Here is a 19,992-nt window from a genome sequence, read left to right as displayed (position 1 = left end):
ATTTGGTGAGTTACTGAATGAAGGAATGACTGATAGTTAAGTAATTACAATATGTAAATATGAACTAAACTTGGAAAAGGAGGCTTTCTCCTACAAAGATGAGGCCCTGGCTTTCAGAATGCTATTTAAGACTTGGTCTTGGAAGGTCTCTCTGTTTCTATTCCAGTTTTATTACAATATAATAGACAGATGATATGATAAATGTTTGAGGCGTACATCCTAATGGCCAGTATAGGCATCGATGTGAAATCATTACCACAGTAAGTTTAGTTAACCTCATTTCATATAATTAACTTTTTTTCTTATAATGAGAATGTTTAAGACCTACTCTCCTGGGCCTCCCTGGTGGTGCAAAGATTAAAATCTCAGTACTATCAAGCTATCACCAGCCGCTGTGGTATGAGTTTGATCCCTGGCCAGGGAGCTAACCCACATGGCGCAGCAGACCTCTCCTGTCTTGCCCACTGCTCCCCTCAGCAGTATATTTCAGTCAATCTTCCTGTTCTGCTCCCCACTCTGTCTCTGGTGAATCCTCTCACCCCCCACACCTCTGGCCTATGCCCAGTTCTTGTATGCCTAAATAAATAAAAAAAAACAAATCTTCAAAAAAATCTTGGCAACTTTCAAACACACACTGTTGAAGTCACCATGCTGTACAGCACAGCCCCAGAACTAAATACTTAAAATTGGAAGTTTTTATTCTTTCCCCCCAAGTTCCCCACCTTACCCCCACCCCACCCTTTGGGATCTGTTCTATGGAATTGCCTACACACCTGTCCGTTGTGCCCAATAGGAATAAATTCCTCGGAGGGGAGCATTTGCATCTCACACTGCCCACACTTCGTCCATAATATCCACAGTTCAGGAAATGAACAGCAATCCCTGTGACTTGCCAAGTTGATTAATTTTCTTTTCTGAGTTCTGCACTGGAGGCAGAAGCCAGCTGTGCTCTCGCTTCTCACCCCATGCAGGCACCCCCTTAAAAGATGGGAGGAGGCACTCAGTCCCTTGCAGCTGGCCCCCCATCAGGAAGGCGCTTCCTTTCAGAGGTCTCCCTTCATGTGCAACCAGGCACACACTCCTTTCTGCAGGAGCAAAATTAAACTACAACTCCAAGCAGAGCACAGAAAGAATTCATAAATTGAACATTCCATTAACTTTCACTTCCCTCGTGCACCACTTTTTTTCCTCCAGGGAAAAATAAAGCAAAGTTAGAGAGGCTGGTTTGTGTTAGAATTTTAAAACTGTCACTCAGTTGCTAGTTGGCAATATGCCTGAGGTGAGAATTCAGAAAGATGAGGTAATATATTATACATGCATTTACAGAGCTCTGAAACATTTTATGGAATTGGCAAGTAATTTTGAGTTTTCCTTTTGGGCAGCTCCTCAGAGCATAGTTCTTTGGTGTGGTATTTGATCAAATCACCATTATCATGCTTCAGTTCTGTACAAGTCACCTTGTGCCTGGCCTTGAGGGAAAAAAATGCTATTTTGATATTTAAATCTACTCACTTACAGAATGATTTCTTTACCTGGACCTATAAAGTGCTGTTTCTTCAAGTGCTTCCCATTTATTAGCTGTTTTTTGCACTAGAAACAAATTGCCTCAACATTTTGGCTATGTCTCCCACTGAGACTGATCTGTGTATAGCTATTTTTTGATAAACAGTAATTAAACCACATTTACAAATTCACTAGCACAGAAAGACCATAACACAAACAAGGGAGAAGAGCATGGAATAAGTTATTTGGGAAGCGGGTGTTTGTAATTGAGTCCAGAATTTATTTCAGCAGATAACTACAAATACTTTACTAAGTACGATGACTGAATTTGAGAAAACCATCTGGACTTGCTTAGACTATACAACGAAAATCTCAGGGGACATACGATAGTGTTCCTTTCCTTGGGGGAGGAAGAGGGAAGCCAGAGGAATGCCCGATAATACCTTTTTCTTTCGGAAGACAATGTTGTGCTTGTTTGAGCAGATGAGAGGAAAACAAGCAGCATCTGGGAAATGCTACATTAATGAGCAATCAAGAAAAAAAATGATCTGGAGACGAAAACTGTACCTCAGGTCAAACCCTTTTCATGACTCTATGTAGTCATTTACTTTGGACCAGTAAGACATAATGGGGGAAACGCTCAGGCCATGGAAGGAAAATGCCAGCGTTCAAAGCCTGGCTCTATGGTGGACCTGGAGCCATTGCAGAAGTTTCAGCAGGAGTTACAGCCTAACCCGATCCCTGGCTACTGTGCCGAGAGTAGGCTAAGGAAAGGCAAGGACAGAGTGGTGAGACCAGTCAGGTCATAAAATGTTTTCATTTAGAGCCTCCACGGTGCGCAGCGGTTGAGCGCTGGGTTGCAAAGCTGCCCGCAGCTGCTGCGGCGCCGGTTCGATCCCCGGATGCTCCCCGGCCACCGGAGGAAGGTCCCGCATGGCGACCGGGTGAGGGTCCCACATGGCGCGCAGACCTCTCCTGCTGCCCGCTGCTCCCCTCAGCAGTGTACTTCGGTCCTTCTGCCTGCTCTGCTCCCCGCTCTGGCCCTGGTGAATTCCCTCTTCCTCCCGTGCTTCTGACTGTACCCAGTGCTTGTATAAATAAATGAATAAATAAATCTTTTAAAAAAAAAGTTTTCATTTTCCATAGCCCACAGCTCGTGCTGGAGCTCACATGTGTGTCTGTCTCACGCACTTCTCACCTCGGATCAACGGGAGAGCAAATTGTGCTACTGAACTGATTTTACAGATGTGAAAACTAAGGTGCACCGGGAAGTTAAACAAACAGAAAGGGTGACTTTTTCCATTTTATAAGCAAAGAAATGAAAATCCAGAGTGGCTGGGTAACCAGTCCCATGTCACACAGTTTGTGATTGGACACAGAATGGTCACCTCGTGTGGAGCTGAGCGCCCTCTGCATCCACCGCTACTTACTAGTTCCATGGACAAAGCATGCACAAGATTAAGACAACAGTCCCACGAAATGTCAGAAAGAAGTAGTGAAGAGAGAGGAGACAACTTCCCATCAGAAGTCATTACCCTACAAATACGTGCTCAGCATCTGCTAGAGGGAGGCACTGCTGGGCACTAGGGATTCAGCCGGAACAGACAGACAAACCCTATTCTCATGGCATTTACGGTCTAATGGGATCAGACAGGCAATAAGTAAGGTAAATAGTGAAATGTAGGTTGAGAGGTGCCATCAAGAAAAGTAAAGAAGGAAGAGGCTCGAGGAATGCCAGGGGTGAGTGGGTGGGTGTGTGTTGAAATTTTATTTTTTTAAGATTTATTTATTTATGCATACAAGAACTAGGGTACAGGCCAGAGCAGAGATGCGGAGGGTGAGAGGATTCACCAGGGACAGAGTGGAGAGCAGAACAGACAGATTGACAGAAACACACTGATGAGGGGAGCAACGGGTGAGACAGGAGAGGTCTGCCGCACCATGTGGGTAGCTCCCTGGCCGGCTGGGGGTCGAACTCATGCTGCAGAGGCTGCGCTTATTCCCTTGTGCCACTAGGGAGGTCCATGGGTTTTGAAATTTTAAATAAGAGGACACAGAAGTCCCCATTAGGAAGTCACACTTGAAAAAAGACGAGAGGAAGTGAAAGATGTAGCCATGGAGATAACCAGAAGAGGGTACTCCAGGCAGTGCAAACAATAAACAAGAAGGTCGTAGGCAGAGAGCGTGCTCAAGGATGTGGCTGGAGTGGAGGGCGTGAGGAAGTGGAGGAGGGAGTTCAGAATAGTAATGAGGCCAGGTGACGGGACCTGGAGGTGACTGTAAAGGCTTTGTCTTTCTCTCGGAATGACGTGGCGTCACTGCAGTATCTTCAGCAGAGAAGCAACAGGAGGGCTTTACAGTCTAACTGGGTCCCTGGCTACTGTGTTGAGAGTAAGCGAAGGAAGGGTAGGGGCAGAGGTGGGGAGACAGGAGGACGCTGCAATGATCCGAGCAAGAGATAATGGGGACTAGAGTCAGGGTGTTAGCAGAGAGGAGAGAATTGTTTAAATTTTGGACATGGCTTGAAGGTAGAAATAACTGGATTGGTGAAAAGATCAGAGGGAGGTTGTGGACAGAGCAAATGGTAAGGATGAAGGTACCATTTATTGAAATGGGGGGATGCAGGAGAAGGGGGCTCTGGAGGAGCAGAAGGCTGGTTAGTTGCTCAGTAGGTGTGGCAGTTTCAGAGGCTTATTTGCACCCAACTGGAGCTGTCAAGCAGGTAGTTAGATGTGTGAGTCTAAAGTTAGAAGAAGAGGTCCAGGGAGGCAATGTAAATTGGGAAGTCTGCAGTAGATAAAGACTCTTACAGCCGGAGCTGGGTGAGAACACCAATGCAGTGAATGTGGACAGAAAAGAGCAGGGTTTATGGACCAAAACTGTGTCTTCTTTATCCTTATGTCCTTCAAGCCCAGGTCAAGATATACATCAAGACTGCTCAATAGAGCAGAAAAACTCAAATTGGAGCTCTGGGTTTCCTCTGTGGATGTTGGGTTCTCTCCTCCCCACCCTAAGGTGCCCTCTCTCAGGGAAAGGCAACAGCATTCACCCAGGTGCTCACTCCAAAGCCCCTGATGCCTCTTGCTTTTGTTCCATCAGCACGTGCTGTTGACTCTGTCTCCAAAATTTGCCTCAAATCACTTTTCACCATCATCACCACATCAGTCCAGACTATCATCATTTCCTTCCTAGAAATGATCCCCCTCACACTTTACGACATCCCCCTCACGCTTTACTTTGATCGTCCTTCCACCTCTATCCTCAATCTTTTCTCCACTCAGCTCTCCAGGGTGATTTTTAAAACCACCACGCAGATGACGTTCCTCCTCTGCTTAAGGCTCCACATGGGCTTCCTAATACACTCACAGTCCAAACCTCCCCTTCCAGACATGACTGGCCTGTGCCATCCCTGATGGATCTCTTAGTCCCTCGACGCGCCAGACACCTGGCCCTCTTGCATGCTTCATCCTTTACCTCTACAGGGCCTTTGCTTCAAGGTCTTGAATATTTTTGAGCAGCAAATAAGTTCTGAATTTTTTCATTTATAGACCTTTGCAGAGATATATGTCATATAGATGACATATATATATATATAAATTATAAGATACATAACACTTATCATATACATACATATATCTTCACTTTTGCTGAATCAACTACATTTCATTAAGGGAAACATACTCCAGTAAACATCAACATTCTGTTCAGTAGTGTACGCTGAGAAGGCAGTATGGAATTTCCCAACTTATTTTGGGTCATATCCAGTCTCCCAAAGTCCAAAAAGAAGTCTGGGTTAATACTGACCTCAGATGAAAAAGGAAAAATATACAAGAAGACATCAAATCACTGACAAGAATCATGACCAGGAATCTAAAATATGAATCTAAAATGGAATAGCTACTAAAAATGATGCCACAGGGAAAGGAAATGGCACTAGTGATTCCTCTCTGGGAATGCATGTGCTCCCGCCTTTATTTTTTTGTATCTGTGGGGTGACAGGGCTGCAGCATTTCATTTCTGCAATTCCTCACAAGGTTCTCAAAACTCTGTGCGTTAATTCCTCAGAGCCCAGTTAGATTTTCCAAGGAAATGTCTATAATTTACCCTGGACAGCATGGTTAACTTTAAAGTCTCAATGCAAACTGCACTAAAATAGAACTGATAAGAGGCTAGCAGCTCACGTCACATTTGGCTGCAATAAGGAACACAGAACCTACAGCAATTTCCGCGAGAGACCAGGTTAATTTAAACACTGGCTGGTTTGGCATCTGTCAACTTGTCCTCTAAGAATCTCTTTGAATTTTCAACCAACAGAATGTCTAAATTATGAAAACACAACTAGAAAAGATTCCTCCAATATAAGGAAGACAATGGCAAAGGTTTAGCTGGGCGGGAGCAAGTATCCTTTTTGCCACGACTTGGACATCTGAATTTTTCAGGTGGCTAAAATCCAGCAAATGCATTTCTTGATTCTTAATTCTCCTTCTTTCTCATTGAGAGGGGAATAAAAAGACCAAGATCCTGAAGACCACATTGCTTCAGGTATCTAGCTTCAATGGGACTTGCCTCTTGGGAGATTTGAAAGGAGACCATAAACTATATAAACTGACATATTTATACATAAAGGACAAATTAGGAAATAATGCAGAAGGTCATATAGAGGAACATATTTAAATATTAAAGAGGGAGGCTGGGGGATGGGGGCGCCGCCCTCCAGCTCCTGCTCGCGGGGGCCGCGGCCCCGAGGGAGACCCGGGCGGGCCCCCACTCCATGAGGACTTTCTACACCACGATGTCCCGGCCCGGCCCCGGGGAGCCCCGCTTCATGGCCGTGGGCTACGTGGACGACACGCAGTTCGGGCGGTTCGACAGCGACTCTCCGGGCCAGAGTGCGGAGCCGCGGGCGCCCTGGGCGGGGCGGGTGGAGCTGGAGGAGCAGAAGGAGTGGGACGGGAGGACGCGGATCCTAAGGGACAGCACACTGAGGGTCTCAGACCTTCCAGAACATGTTTGGCTGCGACGTGGGGCCCGACGGGCGCCTCCTCTGCGGGTATGATCAGTTCGCCTACGACGGCGCTGATTACCTGGCCCTGAACGAGGACCTGCGCTCCTGGACCACTGCGGACAGGCGGCTCAGATCACCCGGCGCAAGTGGGAGGCCCGGGGTGAGGCAGAGAAATTCAGGAACTATGCGGAGGGCAGGTGCTTGAGGTGGCTGCGCACATGCCTGGAGTACGGGAAGGAGACTCTGCAGCACACGGATCCCCCAAGGACACACGTGACCCACCACCCCACCTCTGAGCATGAGGTCACCCTGAGGTGCTGGGCCCTGGGCTTCTACCCTGCGGACATCACCCTGACCTGGCAGCGAGATGGGGAGAACCTGACCCAGGAGATGGAGCTGGTGGAGACCAGGCCTGGGGGAGATGGAACCTTCCAGAAGTGGGTGGCTGTGGTGGTGCCTTCTGGAGAGGAGCAGAGATACACGTGCCACGTGCAGCATGAGGGACTGCTGGAGCTCCAAGTCCTAAGATGGGTGCCCCCTGCTCAGTCCTCCATCCCCACCACGAGCACCATTGATGCCCTGGTTCTCCTTGGAGCTATACTCACTGGAGCTGCGGTGCTGCAGCTGTGATGTGGAGGAAGAAACACTTAGGAGGACAAGGAGGAAGCTACACTCAGGCTGCAGGCAGCAACAGTGCCCAGGGCTCTCAGCCCCTAAGGATCTTTTACAATGAACCTGATGAGGCTCCTGTTGTGCACACCCTGGGCACCAGGGTGATTTGTCACTGTTTTTGTTAACTGTGATATTGAGCATTTGTTTATATTTTTATTTTTCTATGTCTACATCAGTTGCTATGTCTATAAATAATAATAAATAAAATATAATAAAAAAATATTAAAGAGGGAGGACTAAAGTCAGATAAAGTCTCCCTAACTTAATTTCAGCTTGATCAGAGTCTGTTATCTCCTCTGGCCTCTGGTAAGATCAGCTGAATTAAAAGAAATCTTTTTTCCATCCTTCTTATCTTGCTCCCAAGATGGCTTATTGGAATTGCCTGAAGTACATGACAGTGTGGCTGCTTACAGGGAGGTTTTCCCAGGAGGATGGCGTGGGATCCACATTACTGGCCTGGCACTCTCCCCCTGCGGTTGAGATGAGAACCAAACTAGTACAACATGGACAGTGAGCAGGAGGCTCATAGAAACAGATCTGTCTTCCTCATGCCTCCCCATGCTAGGAGATAAAACCCATAAAGTCCTTGTTCCCAATAAATATTTGTTGATGTTTTTAGTTACTAAAAAATCACTATTAATGTGATTCACACAGAGAGTAAGTTTACTTTAGGGGATGAAAACAAATTAATGAGTTTCCTCCATGCTAAATTTAGGACTAAATTTGAATCTCATGGTATAACATAATTGGACCTGTGTAGTGAAGAAGCTGGAAGGTAAAGCCCAGGAAGGCCACCTCGCCTTTCCAGCAGGGATTGTGGCCTCTGAACTACGGGGGTCCTTGCTCTAGTGTCTGCATTTTCAGACTGAAGAAGACCTGGTCTTGGGCTTTTTCTCCAAGCTTTATTTTCCATAAAATAAATGATAACCACATTATGGCCAATAAAATATGAATTTTTGATAGACTATGAACAGTACATTATTAATCACTACCCTCTCCCTGCAAAATGGAAGTATCATTTTCGGTTTTGCTGCTCACCAACATAATACACCATTATTATAAAACATATGAGTTATAAAAGGATAAAGAAATAAGAGCGTGAACAACTTTGCTCTGACCCAATAGCACTCCATAGGAGACAACCACTACTTAGCTTCAGTTGTACATACCCCCTTAGACATTTAAGTGAATATATATGAAATCTTCATTTTCACTTGAAATTACTTGAAATTTCATTTTCACTTGAAATTACTCCAGATTACTGGAGTAATTTACTCCAGGTTATACATTGTAGATGTAGCCCATCTTTTGAATACTGAATTTTCACTGATTGACTCAACAGTGACCTTGTGTCAAACACTGATAGACTTAGAGCCCTATGGTATTTTGTTGCATGAAAAGTATTTAATCAGTCCCCCTTGATGGACGGTCTACTTTTTTTATTTCCTTCATTTATTTACTTTAGTTATGGTCCCTGGGGTAACAAATTTATTACAAAGACGTTCTTTACATATTGAGTAATTACCAATATTCTCCATTACATGTTCTCCAACAAGCTATTTTGCTCTAGAGTTCTTTCATCCTAGCCCTATATTTCACCAGCATTTATACACCAGCCAGGTAATTAGAATCAGAATGGAACTTGGAATTTCACCTCCTCCTCTGTTCTGCCTGCATAACAGGCACAGGTGCACAGGTTTGGCATTTGCTACGTCAAGCGCCCAGGAGTACACACCCACCCTGCTCTTTAAAGAGTGTACAATGTAAGCATGTAAATGCCTCCTCTTGCTTTGTTCCCAGACAGCATCCTAAATCCTCTATTACCTGATACTCAATTCCTGACTTTTCATGTCCATTCTTTTTCAGCTACTTCAAGTCTAGCAAATGGCTGAACCCCGCCCCTCCAATAACACAAGCAACTGGAGGTGAAAGCTCACCTCCATTACATGCTTAAAGTGGCCTTAAGTAAGTAGGCAGGGGCCACACTCCAAGGTTACCTTCCAGCCTGCAGAAATCATAAAGCTGTCCTAAAGAAAGATATCGTTGGAGTTGCTTACAGTCAGGGTTTCAGATGAAGTGCGCGTGTCCCCTCACCCTCAGACCACCTGGCCAGCAGACCACTGCACCACAGACACCTGTGGGACAGATGCCAGGGCTGTGCCAGCTGCTGGGGACAAAAGAAGGGGGAGTTCTGAGGGCCCTCAACAGTTCTTTAGGGCTGCCACAGGCTGAGACCCTACGTTGGCCAACTTCTGTAGAATCCCAACTGCAATAAATGTCTGCATAGCTAAAAGTATTAATATTTGCTTATTTGAAAGACAGGAACTACTACTTGGGTTTTCAAGAAACTATAAAGAAGAACAGTGAGCCATCATGGGCAGAGGAAGGCATTGACGAGCTAACAGTTCCAGGCCTCACCCCTTAACTAGCAACCAGAGGCATAGAGATGCTCACGTCCCCGTTTTTAGACATCCTCCAGGGGCCACCAGTGCATCTAGCTAATGGCTGCAAGCCCCTCTGTAGGGTCTAAAAATAGCTCATCATTCTTTTCTATTTATTCAGCAAACATGTGTTTAACATCTACTGCTTCTGAGTTTAGAGTGAGTATTCTTAGAAAAATAGTATCCTATATGGAATCAAGGGACTCTGGATGTGGCTAGGAGCATTTCATTAATATTTTATATGCACCATATTAAATTCACTGTGGCGCTGGTGAAAGTGATATTATATTATGGCTTTACTCGAAGACAAGGGACTTAGAGAAGCTAACTGTCATGACAAATTCATTTTGCTCGTCATCCCAGGGGTGAATGGCAAGTACCCTGCCCCTCTCACCCTGCCTGCACATCTTTGGTTGGGTCACTTGGCAACTGAATGGCTGCTTCTGTGGGAAAATAGCAATCAGTCATTCCCTAACGTGGCCAACAGGGCTGAAATATTAATGTCTGTGCATCCAACATATGCACAAGCAAGACGCTCATATTTGGCTAACAAGAAGAGACTGTAATGTAACTGCTTTTAACTTCTTGCACTTTTGATGTCCCCCAGCAAGATGCATGGGAAGAAAATTAGACTTGGTGGCAAAGGAACTAAATTGAAATCTATGTGACTTTGTGAAAGTCGTTTGACTACTCTCAGTCTCATTTTTTTAAAGATTTATTTATGCATACAAGAATTGGGGTGCAGGCCAGAGGTATGGGGGAGGGGGAGAGGATTCACCAGAGACAGAGTGGGGAGCAGAACAGGTGGATCGACTGAAATACACTGCTAAGAGGAGCAGTGGATGAGACAGGAGAGGTCTGCTGTGCCATGTGGGTCAGCTCCCTGGCCGGGGATCGAACTCATGCTGCAGTGGCTGCTGATAGCTTCATAGTGCTGAGACTTAACCCTTTGTGCCACCCTCTGTCTCATTCCTTTATAAGATAACAGGCATGATGACCCCACTATCATTAGATTGTGGGCACAAGTGTGGCAATAGGGACATGCTCTGTCCCTGAAGGACCCACGTCATGCACTCAAGGAACTCTGTTGCAAGAACCAACACTATTCATGCCAAGCCCACCCCATTTCTTCTGGTACTCTGCTAACAAATAAGGAGAAAGAAAAAAAAAAAAAAACAACCCTGTGTTTTCTTGCCCCTTTCTGTATCTTAATACAGAAACCTGTGTCCTAACCACGATGTTTCACCTAAGCAGAACCTACTTTGATTAGTTACTAGCATTTTAAGTTTTCACATTTTATGCCCAAAGCAGCTAGAATAAAACTAACTTTAGGGCCTCCCTGGTGGTGCAGTGGTTGAACACCGGGTTGCGAAGCTGCCTGCAGCCTCTGCAGCGCTGGTTCAATCCCCGGCCACTGGGCGAGGGTCTCACAAGGCGCGACAGATCTCTCCTGCCACCCGCTGCTCCCCTCAGCAGTGTACTTCGTCGGTCTGCCTGTTCTGTTCCCTGCTCTGGCTCTGGTGAATTCTCTCACCCTCCCATGCTTCTGACTGTACCCAGTGCTTGTATAAATAAATGAATGAATGAATGAATGAATGAATGAATGAATAAATAAATCTTTAGGAAAAAAAAACTAACTGTAGATAAAAGAGAAGGTGAAATAACTACCATAAAGTAGGAGGTGCCAAAAAAAAAGTCGAAGGAAGTGAAGAGGAGGGAAGGGTTGGGAAGGGAGAGAGGGAAGGAGGGAGGGGGGAGACTAGAAGATGGAGATGAGGGTAGAAAGAAGATGAAATGACAGATTGAAGAAGGTAAAAAGGAAGCAAGACACTAAATAAATTAGTCATGTCTGGAGTAACCCACATAGATAGTGGCCCATGAAGCTGGAGAGAGAAAAAAGCATGGAAGGCTATAGGCCACACTATACTTACCTGCCAAACAAGAATGTTTATTAATTGAAGCTTTGTTTCTGCAGCCTTACCAGATCTGAAAGGCAAGGCCCATTAGCATCCTTGGGCAGAGGATGGGCACCCCAGTGAGTCCTGAGAGGGTGGCAGAAATGTGCTCTATGCCACCTACAGAAACATGTTCTAATATTATATTCTCTTCCCCTCCTACCCTCTCTAGTCTGCAGGATTTTTTTTTAAAGATTTATTTATTTATAGAAGAAGACACAAAGAATTGGAGAGACATCCCCTGCTCATGGATTGGAAGAATAAACATTATTAAAATGGCCATCCTTCCAAAAGCAATATACAGATTCAATGCTATTCCAATCAAAATTTCAATGTCATTCTTCAAAGAAATAGAACAATTATTGATGAAATTCATATGGAATCACAAAAAACCCCGAATATCCAAAGCTCTCCTGAAAAAAAAAGAAGGGAATGGAGGCATCAGACTCCCAGACTTCAAACTATACTACAAAGCCATAATCATCAAAACTGCATGGTATTGGAACAAGAACAGACATACAGACCAATGGAATCGAATAGAAAATCCAGAAATAAACCCACAGATTTATGGTCAACTAATCTTTGACAAAGGAGCAAAGAATATGCATTGGAGCAAAGAAAGTTTGTTCAATAAATGGTGCTGGGAAAACTGGGTCGCTACATGCAAAAGAATGAAGCTTGACCACCACCTCACACCATACACAAAAATCAACTCAAAATGGATTAAAGAAATAGACATAAGACCTGAAACCATAAAATATATAGAAGGAAATATAGGCGAAACACTACGTGATTTGCACATCAAAGACATCTTTACAGACACATCACCCAAAGCAGTGATAGTGAAGGCAAAGATAAACAGCTGGGACTACATCAAATTAAAGAGCTTTTGCACAGCAAAAGAGACAATAACAAAAACAAAGAGAAACCCCACCAACTGGGAGAACATTTTTGCACCCAACACTAATGATAAAGGACTGATCACAAAAATCTGCAAAGAGCTGATGAGACTCAACAACAACAAAGAAAATAATCCAGTCAAAAAATGGGCAGAAGAGCTTAAAAGAAACTTCTCTGAAGAGGAAATGCAAATGGCCAACAGGCATATGAAAAAATGTTCAACATCACTTGTCATCAGGGAAATGCAAATCAAAACTACCATGAGATACCATCTTACACCAGTGAGAATGGCACATATTAAAAAAAGTAGCAACAACAAATGTTGGCGAGGGTGTGGAGAAAAAGGAACTCTTCTGCACTGTTGGTGGGAGTGCAAACTGGTCCAACCACTGTGGAAAGCTGTGTGGAGATTTCTGGACCTACTAAACATAGAGCTTCCATATGATCCAGCAATTCCACTCCTAGGTACTTACCCAAAGGACACAGAAACATCAATTCCAAAGAACACCTGCACCCCTATGTTTATAGCAGCACTGTTTACAATAGCTAAGCTTTGGAAACAACCCAAATGCCCAAAAATAGATGACTGGATCAAGAAGATGTGGTACATATATACCATGGAATATTACTCAGCATTCAAAAAAGATAAACACATGCAATTTGCTGCAACATGGATGGCGCTGGAAGGGATCATGCTCAGCGAAATAAGCCAAAAAGAAAAAGAAAAATACTGGATGGTCTCACTCATAGCAGGAATCTAGAAAATTTAAATAAGGGACCAGGAAAATGAATAACTATAAGAAAGTGAAAATCAAAATCAACAAAAAACTATGAACCAGAGACACTTTTAGGGGGGCGGGGGCGGGAGGGAGGGATTGGGGTCAGAATGGGGGGCTGCAATTGTATGGGGAATATAACAATAAAAAAAAAATTAAAAAAAAAAATATTGTTCCCTTTCTAAATAATGTCACAAAATTTCAGGAACCAAAAAAAAAAGAATAAAATTGATAACTTTGAAAAAAAAAAAAAAGATTTATTTATTTATGCATACAAGAGCTGGGGTACAGGCCAGAGATGTGGGGGTAGGGGGGTGAGAGGATTCACCAGAGACAGGGTGGGGAACAGAACAGGAAGACTGATTGAAATACACTTCTGAGGGGAGCAGCGGGTGAGACAGGAGAGGTCTGCTTCGCCATGTGGGTTGCTCCCTGGCCAGGGATCGAACTCGTGCTGCAGAGGCTGTGGATTGCTTCATAGTGCAATCCACCAGGGAGGTGGTAGATTATACCACCAGGAGGGCCCTAGTCTGCAGGATTCTTAAACACGCATTTGAGTTGCCAGATGATATACAGGATGCCCAGCTACATTTGAATTTCAAATAAACAACACTCTTTTAGCATAATTATGTCTCAAATATGGATGGGCATATTTATTTAAGGCATTATTTGTTGTTTATCCAAAACTGAAATTTAACCGAAGCACTTTGTATTTCTATGTGCTAACTGCAGCAGCTCACACAGCTCACTATATCACTCCCTCCTTCACATGCCCTTGTGTTCGCGGCTGAAAAGAAGGCCATGCCGTGATATCTCTGCAGCCCAAGGATTCCATTTGTGTCCAGATTATATTTATCTCCACTGCGGCCATGGAGGCAGATTGCAGTCAGGGTTAGGAGTGAGTCCACTTGCTCTTTCCAGCTCACGCCTTGATCATCATACGCATGGAAGCAAGTTCCAATGCCTCTTGCACTAAATACTCTGACTCAGTTTTTTGATGTTTGACCTCTGAGAGCTTTGATGCCTCACAACTTTCTTCCCCATGCACTCCACAGCTGAGCTAGCTGAAGGGAAGGGGCTCCCTCTGTGGTACCAGTTGGAAATTCAAACTAGGCAAGACCTCACTCTGGAGGCACCTTTAACCACCACAAAAATCCCAAACCAGCTTTCTTTCCCCTGCTCTCACATCACTCCAGACCAGTAGGAACATGAGTCCCGGCATGTGTGTGCATTAACAGGCTTGATATTTGAGCCAAATTTTAGATGTGGGTCCCTCCTCTTTCTGAAGGGTGGGCATACACTCTCAAGGTCCTTGCTCTTGTTTTTCACCTCTCAGCAAATGGCAGGGGCAGGAAAAGAAGGGAACTCCTCTTTTGTGTTTCTACCACATGTCAGTGACAGTGCTGGAAGGTAACTATCTATCTATGTATCTACGTATGTATGTCTCTATCTATCTACTTAGCTAGCTAGGTATCTACTATCTATGTATCTTCTGTCCATCTTTACAAATAACCATCACAAAACCTATTAGGACAACTAATATTCCCGTTTATAAAAGATGGAGGAAACTTGAGCCTCTGAGAGGTGTGAAATAAAACTCCAGCTGAACCATAAGGCTGCACACATTTTACTCAAGTCACATAGTCAGGGTTCACTCTATAACAACCACCAGCCTGGGTTCTTATGCACTGGGGGTGCCTTATGGCACCACATTGGATGCTGCATCACCAGAAATATGTCCTAAAGGCACAGTCAAATAAGGCATGTCCGACAAAAAGCAAACACTTCCCAGGCTCAGCAACTCAGCGGTTGTGACCCAGAGTTGGGGAAGGAAAGGAGACCCTAGTGAAGACCTGTGGGATCTTTGAGACCCACAAAGCAGACCAAACCAAGTGGGGTCTGGGCAGAACCCGAGCAAGGCCAGAAAAGCCCATGCAAACCAATTGCTCCAGGGAGTGCTGGAGGAGGCTGTAACTGTTCCCAGGGTCCGGCTGGACAGAGTGGTATTTTCAGCACACACTGGATATTAATGGGCTATACCACTAACAAAAATAGGATCTCAGGGATTGACTGAATCAATTCTCTTATAGTTTTTGAAATCTGTTTTTCATAAGACGTTTGGAGAGGTGAAGAAGAGCAATAAACTGGTTAAAAAAAAAAAGTTCATCATTTGGGAAACAAAACAAACAGCCATAGGGAAATTATTGTTCTCTCAAATTTATTTTCAATTACCACAGCCCTTTCTTAACCAGACCTTCATGATCTTCCACCTAAACTTAGAAATGTTACTTGTTCTCATTCTCGAAGATTCTCTATCTAATCTTTTTTTTTTTTTTAAATGTCTTCCAGTTCCCTACTGATGACAGATCAGAGACTACACCCAGTAGCCTGGTACTCAGGACGCTTAAAGGTTGTACCCCAACCTCCCTGAAATCACCACATTCTCCACCCTTCCCTGAAGTTAGCAAGCACTTGTACTGTCATTCCAAGCCTCTCCTGATCCAGTAACTAGAGCTCATGAGAAAATAAACAAAGTCTTTTGTAAACACTGAAGTGTTTGTAAATACCAAAGTGGTGAACCAACATCATAACTATGACTCTCTCTTTCTCTACCTGCTGACATCTTACTTGACGCTTAGGTAGAGGTTATTGTTTCCTCCACTTGGCTTTCCTTCCTCTTCTTCTTCCTTCCTTTTCTAAGTGAGCATGACGCAGAGGGATGGAGCTTCTCTGCATCTTTAGGAAGACGCCATCATGTGGTATAGGCTCAAAGAGTGAGGGCTCCATTCCACTGAACCCATTTGCACTGACCAGAAGGGTGTTCCATTGCCTGTGTCACCTCAAAGAGTCTATGAAGCAGCGGCAAGAGGAATTTTTATAATACTGGTGTTAGGTAAATAATAAAGTAGATGGCAGAAATTCTTTTCCAGTCTCAACAATTGTTCTGTTGGAAGTAACCAACTGTTCATGGACTTCTCACTAAGCCTTCCATCCTCTATGAAAAAATGGGGGAACTGAGGTTTTCTTTGTCTAGAGTCAAATTTTATCAAGAATGATGTTGTTATTGGTTTTCTTCTTACATTTTCTTTCTCAAAGGAAACTATAGTCTCAGGGGATTTTGGGGGGTATGTGTGGGGAGGGTACTATAGACACTGGCTAAAGAAGAAAAGTCCCTTGGAACACAACAGCAAACACAATTTGGGACTGACCTGTTTACACAGGAGAGGTGAGAGGTGACAAGCATACTGGTTAAAGCCACAATGTTGGAATCAGAAGCCCCTGGAGGTAATCCTCATCCTGAGACCTATTAGTGGTAGGAATATATGTTTCTCTGGGCATTGATCTCTTCAATTACAAATTGGGGGTTTTCTGAAGAACAAGTGTGATGATGCAACAGAGCTTGGCAACACACAAAGGAAATGTTTCCAGAATATTCTAAAATTGTTTTTAAAGGTTTGTAGGGTTTCCCTGGAAAGTCACTACCTGGGCTAGAGTCAGCTGAAGCAGTAATAGGTAGCCCTCACCTCCTGCTAATGTGGCAAGGACAGCATCTTGCACTGTGTGTTCCTGCACACCCCCCAGCCACCCACACCCACAGGTACCCATACTACTGAACCACAGAATGCACCAACCTCACTGGAAGAAATTGGAAAAAAAATTACATTCTGCCTTTTCGTGAATAATCTGTATTTGCAGCACTAAATAACTTATTAGCACACATGTATTTGTTAGCAAACACAGCCCCAGTTTGGAGCTTATGAGATGAGCTAAGGAGAGGGAACACTAGGCGGTGCATTTATCATGTGTAACGAGCAACACCTTCAATTTTTGAAACAGGCATAGAGTGTGTACTCAAAAGTACCAATATAATCATTTACAAATGCCAGGAAATGAGAACCGAAATTTTTCATTGATGATAGATTCAAATATTTAAATATACTTATACCTACAGTAAAATGTATACTTTATGGATGGGGTTGGAACAAAAATGATTACAGTAAAAAGAATAATGCAAATCTGAAATTTATCCAAATAATTTAATTGAAGGAGAATGCAATAAGAGAAGGATGTGATGTGTGACTATTCTGTTTGAATATTGGTGAAAATAAATTTGCAGTACTTCTTTTTCTCTAAATTAATGAATCATGATGTGCAACAGTGTATAAAACAACATAGAATATTACTCCAATCCTCGGAATTGATGACTTATTTCTTTAAAAGCAGCATTTCCATTATATGAAAATTACACAAAAAATAGAATTTGATTATACTCACATAGAAAGTGATAATACAAGAAGAGTAAAACATGCTTCAGTGATCAAAACTGAATTGGATCCATTTTATAGAAGAACCAAAAAGTTTTAAAAATCTGAACTTAACGGAGATATGCATATAGTTTAAATCATTTTTGTCATTTAGATTATAGAGACTTTAAATGTGCTTTAAAAGATGTGTTTTACATCAAAGACATCTTTACAGACACATCACCCAAAGCAGTGATAGTGAAGGCAAAGATAAACAGCTGGGACTACATCAAATTAAAGAGCTTCTGCACAGCAAAGGAGACAATAACCAAAACAAAGAGAAACCCCACCGACTGGGAGAACATTTTTGCACACAACACTAATGATAAAGGACTGATCACAAAAATCTACAAAGAGCTGATGACACTCAACAAAAACAAAGAAAATAATCCAGTCAAAAAATGGACAGAAGAGCTAAAAAGAAACTTCTCTGAAGAGGAAATGCAAATGGCCAACAGGCATATGAAAAAATGTTCAACATCACTTGTAATCAGGGAAATGCAAATCAAAACTACAATGAGGTACCATCTTACACCAGTGAGAATGGCACATATCAAAACAACTAGCAACAACAAATGTCGGGGAGGTTGTGGAGAAAAAGGAACTCTCCTGCACTGTTGGTGGGAGTGCAAACTGGTCCAACCACTCTGGAGAGCTGTGTGGAGATTCCTCAACCTACTAAACATAGAGCTTCCATATGATCCAGCAATTCCACTCCTAGGTATTTACCCAAAGGACACAGAAACATCAATTCCAAAGAGCACCTGCACCCTTATGTTTAGAGCAGCACTGTTTACAATAGCTAAGCTTTGGAAACAACCCAAATGCCCCAAAATAGATGACTGGATCAAGAAGATGTGGTACATATACACCATGGAATATTACTCAGCATTCAAAAAAGATAAACACATGCCATTTACAGCAACATGGATGGCGCTGGAAGGGATCATGCTCAGCGAAATAAGCCAGAAAGAAAAAGAAAAATACTGGATGGTCTCACTCATAGCAGGAATCTAGAAAACTTAAATAAGGGACCAGGAAAAAGAATAACTGTAAGAAAGAAAATATCAAAATCGACAAACAACTATGAACCAGAGACACTCTATGGGGGGTGGGGGGCGGGGAAAGGAGGGATTGGTGTCAAAATAAGGGGGTTGTAATTGTATGGGGAATATAAAAATAAAATTTAAATAAAAAATGAAATAAAAGATGTTTTAAATATTTAAATTTATCAACAATAGAGCAAAGGATGCAATTGAAAAGTTACCATGAGCACTCTTCCTAGAATAAAACCATGAGCTCTATGTTATAGCATATGGGAGAAGCTTTGAGAAATGCCTTCATTCAAGGAGATTCTATTTCCTTTTGAATTATTTCACAACATTTTCCTGAGAGTTCAATGTGTGCCTAGGACTGTGCAAGATATTATAGTGGATTTGAAAAATTATGTAGGATGGATTACCAGTTAGACTACTGTTTCACATAAATGACAGAGTCTCTATTCTAAAGGAGCATCATCTAGGTAAGGCAGTAACACCTTACATTAAAAAATAAGGATAGGAATTCCTTTCACAATGAAATGGGTTAAGGCATAGTAAGAATGATTGGCCAATAGCCAATTTATTAATAAAAGGCAAAGGTGGCCTACTGGCCACATGGGAGTAAAGTAGTGTGCACCACTAAGTTGGTAGCTGAGAACAAAAATAAGGGGGTACTTTTCTCTTGAACCACCCCTGTTTTTCATTCCCCAGACTCCTGTGAGTGACACTATAAATTCTGAAGCTGTTTTCAGAAATATGAAGAAAAAGTAGGATTACAATAAATCAATCTCTTCCTGGATTTATGAGGCCATCACATCAGTTTCAAATTATAAAAATGCCCCAAGGATGAAGCTGACAGTAAAATTCTGAATATAGTATGTCATGATCAAGTTTCTGTGAAACCAGCTCCTCTTTCCTTGGGTGGGAACTGCCAATGGAGAGCAGAAAGGTCCCACCCAACACTGGATGTAACAACAAGTGGGAAAAGATCCATTGGGCAGAGGTAAGGATGGGAAATTACAGAGGTGTTTAGAGTGCGTGTCCTCTCTTAACCCCAGGAGAGAACGTGGATAAAGAATAAAATACAAAGAGTACATGGCGCTGATGTGGAGGAAGTACCCCCATGTGACTCCAGGGAAAACACAATTTGTTTGAAGAACCAAAGAGAGATCAAGGATCAGTGCTGGGCCATCCCTGTATTTCCATCCCTGTATTTCCTCTTTTCCTTTTCCCAACTCCCACCATCTATCCCTAGATTCTTCAAGATCCTCCCAAAAACTCCAGCCCAAACCACAATCCTCCATCCGAACTTCTTCCTGATGACCTCATTCCACCAGCGTTCACCTGTTCACACAGGCTGTGTAGCATGTGCTTGAGAACTCAGTCATTTGGATAG

General features: G+C 43.2%; 1 pseudogene across 1 annotated transcript in view; it reads left to right on the top strand.

The window, feature by feature from the left end:
• The first annotated feature begins 2,150 nt into the window (after positions 1–2,150).
• LOC311168795 (class I histocompatibility antigen, Gogo-OKO alpha chain-like) overlaps positions 2,151–19,992 on the top strand; it is a 32,594-nt pseudogene continuing 14,752 nt past the window's right edge. Inside the window, exons 1-2 of the transcript in view lie at positions 2,151–2,262; positions 6,189–7,281. The product of the transcript in view is annotated as a class I histocompatibility antigen, Gogo-OKO alpha chain-like (transcript). The remainder of the gene's footprint in view (positions 2,263–6,188; positions 7,282–19,992) is intronic.

The sequence above is a fragment of the Talpa europaea genome, assembly GCF_964194135.1.
Source record: "Talpa europaea genome assembly, chromosome: 3".
In the NCBI taxonomy this organism is placed as follows: Eukaryota; Metazoa; Chordata; class Mammalia; order Eulipotyphla; family Talpidae; genus Talpa; species Talpa europaea.
This window is presented reverse-complemented; position numbering and strand designations above follow the sequence as displayed.